Here is a 19,636-nt window from a genome sequence, read left to right as displayed (position 1 = left end):
GGTTCAGGTTTAACACTCAGGCTTGAAGTCTGGATTGGAATTTCAAACAAGGGTTGGGTTTTAAAGTAGGGTTGTAAGCTAATCTACTACTGTTACGTCACCGTCTGCTTATCGCTATCATTAGCAACGAGCTAACGGCAAGGTCACGTCTGCGTCCGTGCAGAACCAGGACATGTCTACGTTCTGTGCAAGCAGGCAGTTTGGGAGCAAACTGTGGCGCTGAAACCAGAACCGAGGGTCCAGCTGTCTGGGCGTCTGGGCGGGGGGGAGTCGCGAGAGCGGATGGTGAGGGGGGGTGCGGGCGGGGCAGTTAGAAATGACTCATTGTGATTGTAACCTTCACAGCAGAAAACCTGAGCAGCTGTCCGTCCGTCGGGATAGCGCTCGGCGACCGATGACAACAAGCAGAAGTTTATTAAGTAAAAAGTCTGTTAAAATAGCGGACGTAACCTCTGTGACATTGGCCATAAATCAATGAACTTTTGTCAAGCATGTCACAAATCTGGACATCCCAAACAGCTGGGCCTCAATCCTGATCCCCATGGTAGGAAGCTCACTTTGTGTATTTTTAAAGTGTAAGACTGAAGACGATCACACTTGCACTGCTGGCATTGGGGTTTAAAGGCAGGATTAGGGTTTAAGACAGTGTTCGGGTTTCAAACAAGGCAAAGGGTTCGAAACTAGGGTTTCAGTCTTCAGATTTTAAAGTAGGACTTGAATTTTGTTTTTTTTCCCCTCTTAGTCAGGATTTGGGTTTCAAACCTGAATTCTTGGTTGAAATTACCGTTTTAAGTGTTAAGGGTTTCAAGCAAGAGTTAGGGTTTCATATTTTATTTCAACCCAGGGTCAGCATTTTAAACTCGGGGGTGGAGTTTCAAAGCAGGCTTTCAAACCAGGTTTAGGGTTTTGAACAAGGGTATGGGTTCCAAAAGCAGGGTTTTTAAAGCCAGGTTTGTGGTTTTAACAAGGAGGGTTTTCAAAAACAAGGTTTGAGCCTTTATTAAGAGTCTCAAATAAGGCTTTGTGTTTCAACAGATCGGGTCGCAAGCCTGGATTAAGGTTTCATAGTAGGGTTTCAGGCCAGGCTTTGAAAAAATGAGATTAAGGAAAATGTTAAAGTTTCAAATTAAGATTTCAAGTCTGGGTTTAGAGCTCAAGACAAAGTTACGGTCTCCAAACAGGATGAAAGCCATGGTTAAGGTTTCAAGCCAGGGTTAGGGTTTTTAAAAGGGGCTAGGTTTCTAGGTTTTGGATTTCCTAGTGGGGTTTAAAGACAGGGTGAAGTGTTCAAATTAGTCTCAAACCTGAACTCTGGTTTCAAAGTAGGGTTTAAAGCCTGGGTAAAGCAGACTCGGAAACGTTTTAAAGTGACAGTGCCCTGGCCAGTCGACTTCACGTTGTCATATTTCAACACTCACTTATGCCTGTGTGAGTGTATGCGCGTGTGTATGTGTCCATGTGGCATCCAAATAACGGCGTGTATTTGCACACACATCATCACCACTCTGATCAGCAACCCCCCCCCAACTTGCCCCCCTTTCTTCTATTTGATTGTATTTATAGGCTGTGATCCGAGTGTAAAACAAGCCCTGTTTCTTTTCAGATGCGCTCGGCGCTAATCTCCAATCAGCTCCGAGCGGTGGATAGTTAGCAAGGAGAGGCTAAAAATAGAGCGGCGGGTAAAAAAACATTCCGAGGTTAACTTTGATCCCGCCTGAAAATAATTAGCACTAGCGCAGCGACGAGCCGTATATAGACCAACTGCTGAGCCCGGAGAGGCTTTAGCTTTGCAGGTTCCGATGAGATGGAAAACTTCGAGGGCCGTTTGGAAAAAAAAAAAAAAGTTTCAGGTGGGAGAGCAAAGGCGACACATGACCTTGACGCCGATTGGGTTTTAGCCAGGTGTCAGAGTCCACAGCGGAACATTTTGTCGACATGACGGAAGCAGGCTGCATTCGGACGCCATCCACGCCAGAGACTGACAGCTCGTAAATTCATCATCAATCATAGATTACTGACTCTTAGCCAAAAAGAAATTTTATTCGTTCTGACTTGGACCAGGTCAAGGCAAGAATACTACTGAACTCTACCACTTTTACTAGGTTAGGATCTCAAATTGCGGTTTCAAGGCCCGGATGATTTCAAGCAAAGTTTATGAATCCAAAGTAATGGTTTCAATTCAGCTTTAGGGATACAAAGCGTTTGGGTTGAAAAGGAGGGTTTCGGGGTTTTAAAGTAAGAGTTAGGGTTTTGAGCCAAGGTTTCAAACAAGGGTTAGGGTGAAGTATAATTTCGTGGCCATGGTTCAGGTTTCAAGACAGGATTCTGGTTTAAAGAGAGAATTATCGTTTCAAAGTAGGGTATTAGGTCAAGGTTAGGGTTTCAAACCAGTGTCAGGATTTGGAAGTTGATGTTAGCCTAGGTTGTGGTTTGAATTTAGAATTCACAAAGCCAGTGTCAGAATTCAGATGTGCAGTTTTCCAGGCTTGTATTAGGGGTTCAAGTCTTGGTTAGAATTTCAAATTAGATTTTGATGTCTTAGTTATGATTGGAAACTAGCTTCAGGTCACCCCGTGAATTTGCCGGGGTGGCAGTATGAAAGGGGCTCCAGTTTTAGAAAAAAAAAAAGGTGCAAATAATAAGTAATGCAGTGGAGATTATCAAGCACTTCACATTCAGAACGTGTACAACTGTGAAGACGTTAAAGTGATTCTTTTTTTTTTTACTCATTGTTTTAACTTTTTAGAGCTACGTCATTTTTACAACAGTATGACGAAAGGTCCAAATCACCTCTGGCATTCCATCTTTTTTTTTTTTTTTTTAACTTTGTCTTAACACGTCACTTTTGTTGCAGATCAAATTGACCTGTTAAAATTTAAATGATGAAAAAAATTTCATGTTAAAAAAAAAACGTTTTTTTAATCTGAAGCAGATCATATTGACCAACGTTATTTTAGAGTACGAAGGAAACCAACATAGCAGGAATGTAAATACAGTGACTAAATAACTTCAGATTTATTGGCATCAATGCTATGCTAATTGCACATCGACTTGACTTCAATTAATCGATCTTTCTTCCCCCGCCCAGTTGTCAACTCCCCATGAGCACCGCCAAACAAACTCAACTCGCTCAATCTTCCCATCGTCCTCAGTACCAAAGGCCCCACACTGATTTATTAATACTCAGGTAGTTGCTTATTCATTTCCTCTTCATTTCTATTGGATCATGTTTACTCACATGATATTCCTGTCCTGGTAGAATCAGTCTTGGAACAGAATCTTTGCGTGCGGTGTTCTGCGTTGAGATTATCAGAGCACTGACCACACAGTTCAACCAAAACATTAGTTTTTTATAAATATCCTCACGAGCGGGATCTGAAACGGATACACGTAAACAATCTTTTAAGATTTGAAAAATCTTCATGGGTCTACCAAGCCTAAGCAGACGCAACAGTACATTGTCTTTTCGGTGTTACAAGAGTTGTGGTGAATTTGATTATAGCCACCATGAGGATTTAAGGTTGGCCATCAGCTAGCGTTAGCGCATACCTCTTCAGATGGGCACCAATTTATTATATTCAAGGATAAACTTGTGTATTTTACAAGTGACCGCACTACTGATGTCATTATTTCCCCAAATATTTCCATGCGATTGAGGCTTAACTACTACTTTGCTGTGAGGACTGACCACCTGTTGGATTTCAGTGAAGCATCTGCCTTGTTAATGCCAAAACACACAACTGGCACTGATTCTACTTTAACCCATTTGTCGTACCGTAACGTGGTAGTCGATGCATCTACTAGTCAAGTGGGTGGAGCAGAAAATAATACAAATGGTGTACCAAAGAAACTGATTGGCTCTAATTAAAATGTTGGATTTTACACAGATGTGACAATGACCCCCACTGAATGCTCCTAAAATAAAATAAAAATTTAAAAAGGGAGTAAAGGATCTTCAAATGCGGAATTGTTGAAAGTATGTGTGTTGTTTATTTTGGGAAAACGACAACTATTCCAACAGGTCCTCATAGCTGTTGTGTGCAGTGCTGGATGGTGGGTGAGGGTGGGGTGGGGGGTCATCAGTGTAGCATCTGTCGGGACGTTTAACCGTCCCACCGTAATGTTTGCGGCAAGGGGCTTTGAACTTGATTCTGATCAGACAAGCTCCTTGATTTAAAACACAACTGGAGAGCTCCCTGGAAAAAAAAAAAAAAAAAAAAAAAACAGGGGATATTTCTGTCCGCGGAATTCGATCCAGAGCATTCGGACGCTTGATTTTTTTTTTGAAGATGATTTACGGTGGTTGTAGCGTGGATAAATCCATAGTGTTGAAGCGGGAGGACGGACAGAAAAAGTTTCTCCCGTTGGTGGAATATTGACATTTGCTGCTTCGATGTATTTCGTAAACAAGGTCAATCATTATCTCAACACCGTCTCCGGCTTTTTATGAAACGATGAAAAAGAAAGATGTTACGTACTTGAGTGGAACGGCAGGAATTACTGCTACAGTGCGTCGATTGAGACCGAATCAAATCTTTTGGTTCCCATTTAAATAGTTATTCAGTTCACACTCGGCAGAGGTGATATTTACACACCATGGAAGTAGAAGTACAGATTATTATTGGTATAAAAAGAAGAAAAAGTAGAAGCACTGATTCAACAGATACAATGAAAATAGGAAAAACTTGAAGGAACATCTGAAAAATACTAAATAAATCTTGGGAATAAACCTGGGACATCAATGTTATAAACCATTCGTTTCAAAATGGATTGTTGTTCGTAAATACCTGGACTCACTATCTTTAAAAAGCAAAGACCAAGTCTGAAAACCTTGATGTTTAGATAGAGTCGGACCTGACCTTCAACAGTCATTATCAAATCAATTACTAAAACTGCCTTTTAACCATCTGAAGAAACATATCTAGAGTACATTGTGTCAAGCAGACCCGGAGAAGCTCATCCATGCTTTTATCTCAAGTAGACTTGACTATTCTCATGGTCTTCTGACTGCTCCCCAAAAAGAGCATTAAACTGCTGCAGCTCTTGTTCTGACCAGACAAAAAGCTCAGACAATATAACTCCAATTCTCAAGTCTTTACACTGGCTTCCAGTCATCTTTAGAATTGGTTTTAAAGTTCTGTTACTGGTCTATAAATCATGAAATGGTTTAGCTCCTCAATACATGAAAGAAATGTTAATGAAATACAAACCCAGTAGAAATCAGGTCAAATAGCGGAGTGCAGAGTACAAAGCAAACATGGTGAAGCAGCATTTAGCTATTATGCTGCAAAAAAAATTGTCAAATCCCGGAGGTCAGTGGTTTTTAAGCTTGCAGATGACAACACATTCCGTCCGAATCTTTCTTGGAGTCAACAATGTGTAACATTTTGTTAAATAAGACCATGGGTGGTATCATGGTGGGTGACTAGCTAGCACATTGTCCTCATAGTTCTAAGGTTGCCAGTTCAAATTTGGCCCCGCCTGTGTGGAGTTTTCATGTTCCCTTTATGCCTGCTTGGCTTTTCATTCTGCGGTTATTCCGGTTTCCTTCCACATCCCAAAAACATGAGTGGTAGGTTAATTGAAGACTAAATTGCCCCTGGGTGTGAATGCAAGGTTGTTGTCAAGAAATGGTTTATATGTGCCCTACGACTGGCTGCCGACCATTTCAGGGTGTACGCTGCCGACCATTTCAGGGTGTACGCTGCCTCCTGATCGAAGATAGCTGGAATAGGCTCCACTATGCCCGTGACCCTCGTAAAGTAATCCAAAATGGATGGAAGACAATGGATGGGGAATATATTACTTCTCCGAAGCTGTTGCTTACTCCTACATGAAAAAAACAAGCCGCTTTACGTAAATAGAAGAATCTAAATTATCCATAGGTGTGAAAGCGGGTATGAATGATTGTTGGTCTACATGTGTCCTGTGATTAAATGACTCCCTAACCAGTAGCGAGTGGGCCGATTGATCCAAATATTGATAAATTTATACTGGTGTCATGAGATCAGTAATTCAATTTCTCACTTAAAATATGTGAGAATGCATTCAGATTTAAAGCAATTTGATTATGCCTGCAGGGCAGCACGCTCGAGAAAGTGATTAGCAAGTCTACCTTACAGCTCTCAGGTTCTGGTGTTGACTCTCGAGTTTGTATATTCTCCCCATTTGTCTTGTTTTTTTTTTTTTTCTTTAGGTAATTCAGCTTCCTCCCACATTCCAAAATCATGTATTTTAGCTCCACTGAAAACAAATTCTACATAACTGTGGAGATGAGTACGAATGATTGGTGACCAATAATGACTGTGTACCACCTACTGGCCGTAGCCAGAAAAATCCAACCCCTTTTACGTATTAGGTATTGGTACGATACCAGCTATTACAGTATCGTACACCACTACCAAACAGGAAAAAATAAATCCATCAGTCCATTTTCTGTACCGCTTATCCTCACAAGGGTCAATGAGCCTATCCCAGCTATCTTCGGCCAAGAGACGGGGTTACACCCTAAACTGGACACCAGCTGATAGAAAAAATGGACGGAGAGACGCTATGGTCGCAAAAAGACACCACAGGACACAACAGTCCCATCGTGTGATGGCATGGAATTCATACCTCTCTTTGGACTCGGGACATAGTTTAGCTTTGGGGTGATCCATCAAGCCAGCGTGACAAGCAGCCTTCTATATTTGGCCGCTACATCTTTAGCGTGTGCTCATTGAGGTGAGGGGCAGCTGAGGAAGAGACCCTCAATGGACTCTTTGAACTGCTTCTAGTCATTTATTTCTATTGTGAAATGTGGCAAATATCATGAATGAATGGTGAAACAATCACATTAATACCAGCATGTAAATTACATCTAGAAAATACTCACAGCACTTAATGTTTTCCACATTTTGTTCGATTCTAGGCTTATTTTAAGACAGGATAAATTGCATTTTGCTTAGAATTCCAAACAACATTCCATCGCGCCAACACGAAAAAAATAATTCTTGCCATTTCTCTGCTAATGGTGACCAGCCAACCTGGTCGAGCTTGCAACTCTGAAAAGCTGTTTTTGAACATTATCAATGGAAAGCCCAGTCCGACCCAGTACCACGTGCCGCCGTGTCATCGGCAGCCCACAAGATAAGTCGCCGCGCAACTGGAATCACGCTGGGGCGGGGAGTATCGGGTGTCTCGTGCTCTATCCACAACCACCAATCAATGTCAAGAAAACAGAGTGCGGCATAAGCACAAAGTCAAGTTGGGCCTGAGAGTTGTTTTTCTAGCTCGGGAAAGCTCGAAGAACTGATAAATGTGACCTTTGCTTCGCTGTGGCAACGTTGAAGAGCATTCAAATTTGTATTTACAATACACTGTATATTATTACACACATTTCTGTCCTAACACATCCATATTTCACAATCAATTTAAACCATTCCAAAGTCAAACTGTTCAGCTCATTTAAGACATGCAAGAAACTTTTTCTTCCCCTAAATTCACAATTATCCACATTTTAAATATCACAAAACCCAATTTAAATGAATGGAGACGTTTTAACAAATTTAAATCACGCTTCTATATTTCTCTACCTTTTTAATCACTATTCAAACCGTTCCAACTAAAAACACTCGGGTTATTAAGGACTTTTACTTTTGCTATGTTAGCATTTCTATTGTTAGCATGTTTGGACTGGTTTTAAAAAAAAAATGTTCCATGAGTAATATAACTCAGAATTGTTACAGTTTCCAAAACTCATATTTTACATTTCCAACATTTTATTTTGTTATACGGCATTTAAGTTCAGCACCAACTTTGTAGCACATCACACACACAATTTCTACAGAAATTGGATTTTCAATTTCAATGACTCATAACCTCTATGAAAACTAAAAACTGGCACGAAAATTCTCATTTGTAACAAACAATGCATCTTTGGTTATCTATCCAACTCTAAAGTACGGGCCCACATTTCACACCGACTACATAATTCCAATATATGTGATTTTTGTGACATCTTTTGGTGTTTCACAATGAGATTGCACAAGTACTTTACCATGTAAAATATGAGGCTTGACTCAATAAATGTTGGCAAACACCAGTCAAGGATACACACACACCAATTTACGAAAAGATCCAATAAATATTTACCCATGTGTGAAGGGCCACGGGAGTTGTTTTAAACCAAACAACTGGGTAGTGGCAGTCAGGTGTAAGGGGGGGGTGGGGGGGGGCGCAGTTCATGTTACATTTGTTTTCACACATGTTAATCTCCGCTTGTAAAACTTACACAGGCCCAACGAGGTGCGCTCGCACGGGAATTCATGCCGGTCAGCCGAGCGGGCGAGCGCGAGGGGAAGGGGAATTAATGAAGTCTGTAATGAGTTATCAAAGAGGGGAATTGGATAGCTGCAGGGAGGGGGGACCCCACCTGTTTTTGAGGGTGGAGGGGTGACACACACCACACACACACATATATATATATATATATATATATACACATATATATACATATATATATATATATATATATATATATATATACACACACACATACACACACACACACACACATACCACCAGACCAAAAAATTGCAGGTGGGGTTCACATGCTCCATCACTACCGTGACAACAGGTGGGAAGACATTTTTTTTTATGATGTCTGCAACACTGTGCGTGTGAATGAGTGTGTAACATGAGATTTCAAAATTGACGACTAGGAGAATAAAAAAAAACAAAAATGGGCTTCCGAACATTTTCAAAAACATATCCATACACAAAGATGAATACTAATAAATCAATTCATTTTCATCCTATCTTTCCATGGTTGGGATTGAAGTATAATAAAAAGAAGTTAAGCACTGCTGATATTAACCCAGCTGCACTATTATATCTCTAATGTTCCCAGGTAAGTTTGACACAGGACAAGTTTAATTAACCAAGCATCTAAAATTAAAAAAAAAATACATAAAATTAATTATTTTACACTCAATTACAGTAAAAGCTAAGCAGAAAGTACTTTTAAACTTGGTCAATTTGACCTAGGGCACGCTTAGTTACGCAAAAGTGTCTGAAATTTAAAAAATAATAATAAACACACAACAAACATGTCTATATGTTGACTCCACAAATTACAGTATGCAGAAAGCTCTTTGACCTGGGGGACGGTAAACTATGCAAAAGTGATGAAATCAAATAAAATACAATAAACTTTGATTATACCTATTACATATGTGAAAGGCAATGACGACACGAAGCAAAAACTACTTTTGGGCCATTCTGGCCCACAACGTAACGGAATCCAGCCCATCAGTAGGTGCGCTTCCCCAATGAAAAAGGTACCAAAATCCACGGCGAGCTGCAGACTGCGAGCCGTGTAAAACTGCAAGCGTAAGACCAGTGATAGGAAAACATTTGGGGGAAAGAAGCCGACACAGGCAATTGCGTCTGCGACCACAAAGAATCCATCTGTGGACCACGTCAACGGCGAGCATTATTTCACTCGCTTTCGTCTTTACCACCGCATCAGCATTTTTTATCCACCAATCAAAAGCTAAGGAGTGCCTTATTTTCCTTTTTTTTTTTAGCTCAAAGTACTTAGAGCTAAAGCAGCTGATGTTCTATTTCTGTCAATTACATCGACGCAAAGAGCCAAAACATTAAAAACGCTGCATGATTTTAAACCACTGGTACACTTTTGTAGCAACATTTTGTGCTCTATACACAAATATCGATGCGTTTGTTTGCGTCACTTTAGCCAGCAGCAATGCTATTCTCGGTCAAAAACCACATTATCTGCCTTCCCCTGTCTTTTTGGAGCTCGAGTCGTATTGCTGCGCTGAGTGATTGATTAAAGTCTCCGAAACAGCCAAGTGGCGCTGTTGAAATAAGCTAATGTGGTGTTTATTGCTTAATGCGACTCCAATGTATAATTTATGCCGGGCCGACGTTACTCGAGACGGCTTCGGTGGCGCTGAAGGCCGCATCACGTGAAACCGACAACGCGAGGGAACGTTTTTGCCAAAGTATAAATATACCAGTAAGGTATATTTATAAGGTTACACCGCGGAAACCAGTTGATGTTTCAATACGAACGTATCAAGATCCTTTCATGTGTTTTTAAGGGGTACGGAATTTAACAATTGTGCGTGAGAATGGCTGCGTTCATCCCTGGGAGGCAGCACTCATGGTAATGGACCATTGCAGTTCTGAGGAGTCTTGTTCATAACACTTTGCAGTATCACTGCACTGAAGGAGAAAACAGTGGTTTTCAAACTTTTTGGGTTTGGAGTCCCGTCCCCTTTTTAGAGATTAACACCCTGCTGAAACAATCCATGCCCCCCCACAACCCCCAGTTTGAAAATGACTGGAATACACTTTTTGAGACCCTTTTACACGGCGTGATTTGTCATAACAGTATACCAAGCATTTGCTGTTTTACCCGATCACACAAGACCTGCAAAATCAACAAATCCTGTAACAGAGCCAAAGACTGATCTGGTTTTTGTCAGACAAGGGCAATAGCTTTACACACAACAAAACTTCTTCTCTCTCTTCTTTTCCTTTTGGCTTGTCCCGATTAGGGGTCGCCACAGCTTCTTCTTCTTTCCCTTTCAGCTTGTCCCGTTAGGGGTCGGCACAGCGTGTCACCTTAGATGAACGCATATTTGTCTGGCACAGTTTTACGCCGGATGCCCTTCCTGACGCCACTCCTTTGCATCTAGCTGGGGAGAGAAGCCGACAGCACCTGGTAATCCCAGGCGGTCTCCCATCCAAGTACTAACCAGGGCCAAACCCGCTTAGCTTCCGAGATATGACGAGATCGGGCGTTCTCAGGGTAGCATGGGCGTAAGCAGAGGTCGCCAGAGCGTGTCATCTTTTTCCATCTAAGCCTATCTCGTGCATCTTCCTCACGAACACCCACACTCTTCATGTCCTCCCTCACCACATCCATCAACCTTTTCTTTGGTCTTCCTCTCGCTCTTTTGCCTGGCAGCTCCGTCTTCAGCACCCTTATACCAAGATACTCACTCTCTCGCCTCTGGACATGCCCTTCATCCTAGCGGAGGCTCTTCTTTCACATAGAACACCAGACACCTTCCGCCAACTGTTCCACCCTGCTTGCACCAGTGTCTTCACTTCCTTTCAACAAAAGTATTTGCACACAACAAAACTGTCAGGTTTAAAATCTTTCACTCAGCCACCATCTTCCCTATGCTTCGACTCACAAATATGGATACTTCACACACACACGCAATTCAAATACACTGCCCAGCTTGTTGGGGGACTGATATTATTTAGCAAATGTTCAGCTCCCCTGTTGACAACTATATTACTAGTGGGGTGCACAAACTACGGTCCCTCTGACAAAAACACTTGGCCATAAACTGCCTCCCCCAGCCCGCACTGAAATTGGTCGAGAACCGCGACTGGATGAGCAACAACGGAAAAAGCCAACAAATTTGCAGCCACTGTCAGGAGAGCCAAAGTCTGGGAAATTGTAGATTGACTTTACCCCACAAACCCATGCTGGTACCTTTCACACACTTCAGCAATATGGGAGAAAGTCATTTGTTTTTTTTTTCTTCAGGGTAATCCTTTCTTTTCAGAGTAATCTTCAACCTAGAAATTTCGGTGACGTGGGAAAAAGCCGGCTTTGACTAGACAGCGTGAAAGGGCCGTTCAGCCTACTCCAATAAGGCATTCAGACTCTGGCTTAATGGAAGTCAGCAACTACAGACCTGCTTTCCAGAAACAATATTTTAACATTACGCAATGGCCCTTTCTCAGCGTCTGGTTGTGGTGAAGTAGGCCGTTATGTAACAGAGTCACCATAAAAAATTTATAGCGCTAGTAGTGTCTGACATTGTCATGCCTGCTGTTACAGCGCTTGTACTCGTGACTCTCAAGAGGCCTGGTGTGCGCACACTCTTAGCTGAAGTTGACCGCCGCCCAAGCCAAAAGAGCGGCTGCGTGAAGTCATCGCCAAAATCAAGAGAGCTACTGCGCTGCATTGAAGACGAGAAAAAAAAAAAAAGTTGGCGGCGTGTCACTGGAAAGGCTTGGGAGGGAAAGGGAGGAAGTATGATCAAGGAAGGCAGATGCCGAGATAAAATCGGAGTGGAGGTGGCACGGGGGGCATGCAGTTTTATTTTGGAGAGGAAAAAAAGGGCCAAAAACATTAAATTTTTCTGTGATGAAATAGCACCCTAGGCACAGTCATAATATATATATATATATATATATATATATATATATATATATACATACATTGAAAAATATATATTCTTAAACAATATTACAGGAGGAACATTTTTTTATGTGAAGTTGCGAGGAAAACGTTATTAGAAAAAAATAAATAAATTTAAATTATTTCATGAGAATATATTTTTTCCCTCATTGAAAAAAGGGGAGATATTACAGGAGGAAATTGGTATTTTTTTCAGAGACAGGATAGCTGCGCTGATGGATGGGGCGGGGGGAGGGCTACAAGTGTGCTTGGGCGTCTCCGCTGGAGCGCTGCAACACCGCCAGAGACAGCTGCAGGTGTCAACACCGCCGCAAACAAAACTCCGCCATGTGTCGGCGCATGGTCCACCTCGCTGTCACAACAAGCGGATTCCCGACGGCAAAATCCGCGACTCCCCTTGCTCGTTGCCATTTTTACCCTCCGCGAATGGACGTACCTCGGCGAGAAAACATATTTCACAGAGAGTCGACACCCGCTGGATCTGTTTCCAAAACAAACGGAATTTATAAATCGGCTGTGACAGGGGATCATCGACAGAAGACCGACCAAGCAGCTTTCATGCTACCCTTACATTGCAATAATCACTCAGTCACTACCGTGGGGGGGGATTCCAGATTCTTCCGAACTCCAGGCCTCAATGTTTGAGGGGACCACCCCTTCTTCTTCTTCTTCTTCATTTTCTTTCGGCTTGTCCCATTAGGGGTCGCCACAGCAGGTCATCTTTTTCCATCAAAGCCTATCTCGTGCATCTCCCTCTCTAACACCCACAGTCTTCATGTCCGCCCTCACAACATCCATCAACCTTTTCTTTGGTCTTCCTCTCTCTCGCTCTTTTGCCTGGCAGCTCCGTCCTCAGCACCCTTCTACCAACATACTCACTCTCTCACCTCTGGACATGTCCAAACCATCGAAGTCTGCTCTCTCGAATCTTGTCTCCAAAACATCCAACTTTGGCTGTCCCTCTAATGATCTTATTTCTAATCCTATCCAACCTGCTCATTCCGAGCGAGAACCTCAACATCTTCATATCTGCTACCTCCAGTTCTGCTTCCTGTTTTTTCTTCAGTGCCACCGTCTCTAATCCGTACATCATGGCCGGCCTCACTACTGTTTTATAGACTTACATCCGTACACCATTGAGGGTTTCACCCCTCCGACTACAAACCAAACTGCTGGGAATTCATGATCGGTTAATGGCTTCCTGAGCAAAAAAAAAAATACACTCTGATCAGTTTTACGTCTCCTGTGTCAGATAATTCTCTGAAGAATAATCTAGTAAATAGTGTTTGGAAAGATAGTCGTACTAGTACAAGAAAAGCTTGTGTTACCGTGTCTCTAGTACCAGAAACCTGGAAATTTGACATTTTAATGCCTCGTCTATGGAGTGCCTGGGTGCTAATCAGGTCTGGAATTGCACACTCAAATACGGGGGTTTCTCACATGTGGTTTCCAGGTTACCAACCAAGCATAATGAACTAGTTTTCGCTGCAGTGTAAGAATACGTAACAAGACACAAGAGGCCCTTGGTGGGAACACAACTCGATTATAAACGGAGGACACCTCGTCCTTCCTGGCTTTCTCGCTAATCCTCCAGTTCAAAGCATGCAGCAAAATGTCATCTTTTTTCCCCATTTCCTACAAGGGTTGCCTCCCCCCTAAAATGACAATTGTCACTAACAATGTAGGATAATGCTCGGTTACTGTCCTACTTATTTTTCATGTGATTGTTTTATATTTAAAGCCTACATTTGATTTATGTACGATTTCTGACTGTAGTTATGATCTTACTGCTGCATTAACGTAGCCTCCCAAAAGATGCATATTACGTCGCTCCCGTAGGAACTGGAACTCTACCATGAACTGAGGAACCTTCAAGTTTTTCTACCAAATGGCACCTATTTTTATGCTAGTCAGATCATGGTGTAAAATGTCACACCTTTTTACCGTTTTCTACGGAGATGCCTTACCTACTCAAATAGTAACTGCTGCTCTTGATGGAGGATATTAGTGGCTACACACACTATAAAGTAACTCATCTAATCAGTCACTTTGACGGCAAAATTTATATAATGGGTCTTCGATTTACATAAAGGGGTCCTCTGTGAACAATCTCTCCACATGAGAGTTTTGCGTTATACAATCACTGTGCCAAGGACTAGTTTGGGTAGCAGGATAAGAATACAGGGTCATGTAACAGAGTGACAGCAATACTTAGCATTTTACATTTGATTGTTTTACATTTATGGCCTACAAGTGTTTTCAATGAATATTTACTCTAATTTGAGGGTTAAACCGATTAGTGGACTAGTCTACTTTTACTACACTGCATGGACTTTGACAGTGTAAAGTCGACTAATTGCGACTCGGGTGTTTCGGGCAGCTTTTATTCTATGCGAGCAATATACAGAGGAGTTTTGACTGTGATGCGCAGTCGTGAGTTGTATTTTTACATCATTCGTTTTTGTTTCTATGATAGTCTACTGAAATACAGTACGTCTTCATATGAAACTGGTCCACGGCTGTCAAGGAAACAGACCTCCGCTCTAAAACAAGAATGCCGCGCAGTCACTTAGGCTTTATACTATATAATCCACCCCACCCAGACCTGAATTTCTACTGCCATGACTCGGAAGCTTGGCCGGGGGAAGATATACAAATGTTCAAGTAACGGCCACACTAAACCGAAACAAATTAGCACAGATTAGCATCCGTTGAGGGTCACGTTTTCAAATGTTCAGACAAGTTATCAAGTTGGGGTGTATTTGTTTTGTTTTAGTTTTACATGTCTCTGCTGCATGCACCACATGCTCTAATCCACGACCCTAAGTGACATTGTATAATTCAGCTGCTTGGGCATGACGCGCTACCTCCACCAGTGAAAAACCAATTAGATTGTTTTAACTCATTTGTTTATTTAATAATTACACTCCGGGGTCAATAAGTAGCTCCACCCCGAGTCCTCACGGTAACAAAAGCCATACTGAGTGTTGGCCCAGAGCAGAAGGGGGTGGGGTGAGCAGTGGCTCATTTGGAAGAGACAGGACAGGAGTGAAGAGGACAGCGGACAGTAGAGGAATGCGCAAGAATTTGCAATCCTTGGGGTATTTTGACAAAATCTTGGCAGAAATTCTAACACACCAACAAACCATTTTAAAATTGGATTTTAAAAAATACCACTATGTCTCCCCTAAACGATGGCTACAGCTTTTCTTCGTTCCGGTAACGTTTCGATTTGAATCCGAAGATGGATTACGTCGTAGAATCTCGTTTTGCCAAAACATCTTTAATAATGTGTGAAAATGGATTTGATGGGTGTACGGAGGGTGAGAAGATGCAGATGTCAAACTGTGATTCATCTGGATCTGATCGAGCATTTGGCAGCGATTGAAATGTGAAACACGGAAAAACCCACTGAACACGTTCAGATGATTACGTCTCTGTCAGACCTCATCAGATCACCACTTAATGTGCTTTATTACATTTTGAAATATAACCTACTCCAAACGTACTAAATGGTAGCCTAACACTTATTCATTTGTGATCAACACTGAGGCCTTGGTGGAAATATGTCATTTTATCCTGAATTCTTGTAAAAATAACTACAAAAAAAACAACCTACCATGTCGAGAAAAATACAACCATGTGCTGGTGAGAAAATGGCTTGGGAAAAAAAATTGATATATTCTCATGAAAGCTATCTCAAAGTTTGACTTTTTTCACACTACTTTTATTATACTGCCCATAGATATACTTCACCTAAAAAACGCAACTTTATATTCATCATAAAATGTTTCCTTGTGAAAAAAATAACTTTTTATATATGCTAAAAATATTTTAACAACATTTTTTTCCTCACAAATTAGAATTAATCTAAAAAGACTATCTATTATGGTATATTTTTCGTGTGTACAAAAATATATTCCCTTTTAGAGTACAACCTCTTGAAAAGTATGGCATACTACCATTAAAATATCACAAAATTAAAAAAAATACTAATTAAAAGTATTAATTTTTAGTTTTTCTTTCAAGTGTGACATTTTTATCCTCAAAACTACTTTATTTCCAAAAGATGAGCTTTTATCTTTGAAAGTAAGAATATTTTACTTAGTTCCTCAAGTGTGCAAGTATTTTATCCACCCCTCCGCCAAAAAAAAAACGCTACGATGATGGGAAATTTTTTTTTTTCCTGCTACCTGTCATCAGATTAAATCAATTTTTGTGCTTATTTAATTTTGAAAAGTAACCTTGCCTGAACACTTAAGATCCTAAATAGTAGCATTACCGACTGCATCGGAGGGACATCTTAAATCATCGTGGAGGTCTCACGTGCAGTCTTCCACTTCTCGTTTGAATCTATAAGACCAGTACAGTCCGAAGTATTCAAGTCCGACTAACCGAGCACGGCGATCCCTCGTCATCTTCCAGCCCTTCAGCCTCATTCATCCCCCAGCTCCCCTTTAAGCACTTTTACAAGGTGAGAAGTGCCAGATCTAGCACAATTGAAAACAGATCCGCCGTATCAGCTGTAGCTATCAATCATAATCGAATCAATCGTCACCAGCGGCCGCGTGCTATAGCCGTTCGCCAGTACGCTAAGGGCGGGAGAAGGTGGGGGGAGTCCAGGCATCCCATTACCAATGGAAAGATGTGTATATTTAACTAGGGGAAAATAGGACCGTTTTCTTAACTTTACAAATTTTATTCTCGCAAAAACAACATTTTTTATTTAGAGGAAAGTCTGGTGCTTGTAAAATAAGGACTTTTTCACGTATTTTCAAAGTAGAATTTCAACTATATTGTTAAAAAAAAAATAATATTTAAAACTAAATAACTTTAGATGACAATATTTTTCAAAGCATATTACCATTCACTTAGCAAAAAAAAAAACTTTAGACTGCTCATATTTAAATTTGAATCTAAAACTGCAACCATTTTTAAAGAAAATGACATTTTGCAAAATGTTTACGTTTTTTTTCTCCAAACTATACCACTTTATTCTTGAGAGATCCCCCCCCAGAAATATATTTTTTAACCTTGAAAAACAATCTTTATTTTCATAATCTTATGACAATTTTTGGGTGGAATGTAATTAAAAAAGATGCAACTTTTGGATATTCTTATAAGTATACAACCTTTAATCTATTAAAAAAAGCTATTATTAGGTGATTAAAAAAAATGTAATTTCCACCTCTGTGCAAAAATACATAATTTACTATCAAAAGTAAAATTTAATCTGGAAGCATTAAATTTTTAAAAATTCTCCAAAAACATTGAATCATTCAAAATCACACTTTTATTTCTAATTGAGATTGGGATTTGGTTTTCATCTCAAAAAACGCCTTTTTGTCAACTCCCAAAAACATCATTGCCCGAGTAAAATTTTTTAAATTTTCAGCGTGGATCCAACACTCCTTCCTTCAACGGGTCCGGTTATTTTTTAGGACTGTATGGCCAGAAATGCCGTCAAGATTCAAACCAAGTTCATGATGGGAAAGTATCGAAAATTATCATTAACACGCTGAGTGATCCACGGCCCTTCAAAGACCCCATCATACGGTCTTCGTGGCTTTAACAATGCCATAATACTTCAACCAAGCAAGTCCAACAAACAGAACTCCTTCACCAAATTTCGGCATCAAGCCCAAATTGACAAATAGTGATGTTGAGAATGGCCTAATGTCAAAAAAAAAAAGAAAGTTCAGATCATGCATGATGATGGCGGGAGTGGACAGTGTCAACAAAACAGAGGATTCGGAACCACCGGAGTTAGTGTTTCGGGTTTCCCAGAGTGGGTTTAACACTTCGAAATCGTAACGAAGACGCTTGTACAAGTACGACCACTGCCCCCACCCGTTTTTAAACTGCACTGCACTTTCATCGTCGCTGTTAGAGGTCAACTAGCCATAAACTCAGACCACACATCTAACCTTGGCTAAACCAGACCAGAACGCTGATATGTTGTGAAATCCTTCGACCGTAAGTGTTAAATAACAAAGTCCAAATACTTAGCAGTGCTTTATACTATGCATTTTGTCTTTTCCAAGTATGGCATCTGTGATACTGTAATCAAACCCAAAATAGCTACAAACGCAAAGGATTGTGGATGTTTATCTGTTGTGCTACAAACAGCCAGTGTCGGTAGTTTTTTCTTTCCCGAAAAACCGTCACCGCAAAAATGTGAATCGCGTCCGTTCATTTATTATTAAAGGCTGCCTCCGCTTCGCCCGCGGTGATGAGAAATGGCGGCGTGGGGAGGTGCGCGAGTTTATCATCGAGGAGCTCTAATGCGTCGCTCTCGAAAGCGGCGGAGTGGAAAAGACGGGCTTTAATACGGCACCAGTGGCTAAGTCTCGACTAATTCGATAACGTCAACCCAAAGGTTTATTCGCCATCCTGTTTCCCTTGCAACCATTTGCATGTCTGCTTCGGTGAAGGTCGAGTAAACACAACAAATCTAGTACGACGTATTTTGTCCACATAAATCTTTTGTGTGAAGAAGTCTTCGGTTTACGACAGTTCCGGATTTTAGTGATAGACCCCCGAGTGTTGTCTGAAATAGATTTTAAATTTAGAGGTCAAGTGTCATCCCTATAAAAATTCTAAAATACATATTGAAATGAAAAATACATATAACATTATTCACTTCAATGTCCATACAAAAAAATATGAGCAGAGAGCACGTCATCCATGCGCAAAGTTGCGGAAGTGTCATTCGACATCCAAGTGGTCGCCATGTTGGCTGCATCTCCTGTCCGTGACATCACCCCAGACATTTGCCGTTAAAAACAGGCTGTGGCCCCGACCGTGGGACACGCCCCTTCGGACACAGAAGCTCTTTTCGAAGAAGAGAACATCTCACAATCAAGTGAATTGTCCGGGGCAATATTACCCTTTCGTTTCAAGCCACATTTAGATGATATGCGGATTACTTCTGACAACAAACTCCCAGACAGTATGTATGAGCCAGCCCGGCCCAAGCCGTGCTCGTCCGCGAGGCTGATGCGGAAATCGTCCGAGGTGCACATCGACACATTTAGCACCCCTGTCATTCGTACGCGGATCTTTTGTTACGTTTTGAGAGACTGATTACGTGGTTCCCCCCCAAATTATTATTTTTTTAGTAGATGTATACACAGCTACCTGTCATTTGCACCCGTGCAATCCATTTTTCACGACGAATCGGGTCTCTTGGAAACTTGTGAAGGGCAAATCCATATTCCCGAGTGTTCGAGCAGTTTCCAGCAATGCAACAAGCCGGCATTTTGGCTAACACGACGGAACAACGAGCTATCTTCCCGCAAGTAAAGCTATTAGAAACAAACGAGTCCGGTTGAGCGCGCTACTGGCTCCAACGTCACTTCCTGGTTCTTGTAGAAAACAAATCCCTCGAGAGGATTTTCAAAA

At 41.2% G+C, this 19,636-nt stretch overlaps 1 protein-coding gene and 1 pseudogene across 2 annotated transcripts in view; both read right to left on the bottom strand.

The window, feature by feature from the left end:
* The window catches only part of LOC133508782 (uncharacterized), a 204,386-nt gene that overhangs the window by 179,470 nt on the left and 5,280 nt on the right, over positions 1-19,636 (bottom strand). The window lies entirely within an intron of this gene.
* Positions 10,718-10,836, bottom strand: LOC133509285 (5S ribosomal RNA; annotated as a pseudogene).

Source organism: Syngnathoides biaculeatus, chromosome 11 (genome assembly GCF_019802595.1).
Source record: "Syngnathoides biaculeatus isolate LvHL_M chromosome 11, ASM1980259v1, whole genome shotgun sequence".
Lineage (NCBI taxonomy): Eukaryota > Metazoa > Chordata > Actinopteri > Syngnathiformes > Syngnathidae > Syngnathoides > Syngnathoides biaculeatus.
The sequence above is the reverse complement of the archived record's forward strand: the minus strand, read 5'-3'. Positions and strand labels throughout refer to the sequence as shown.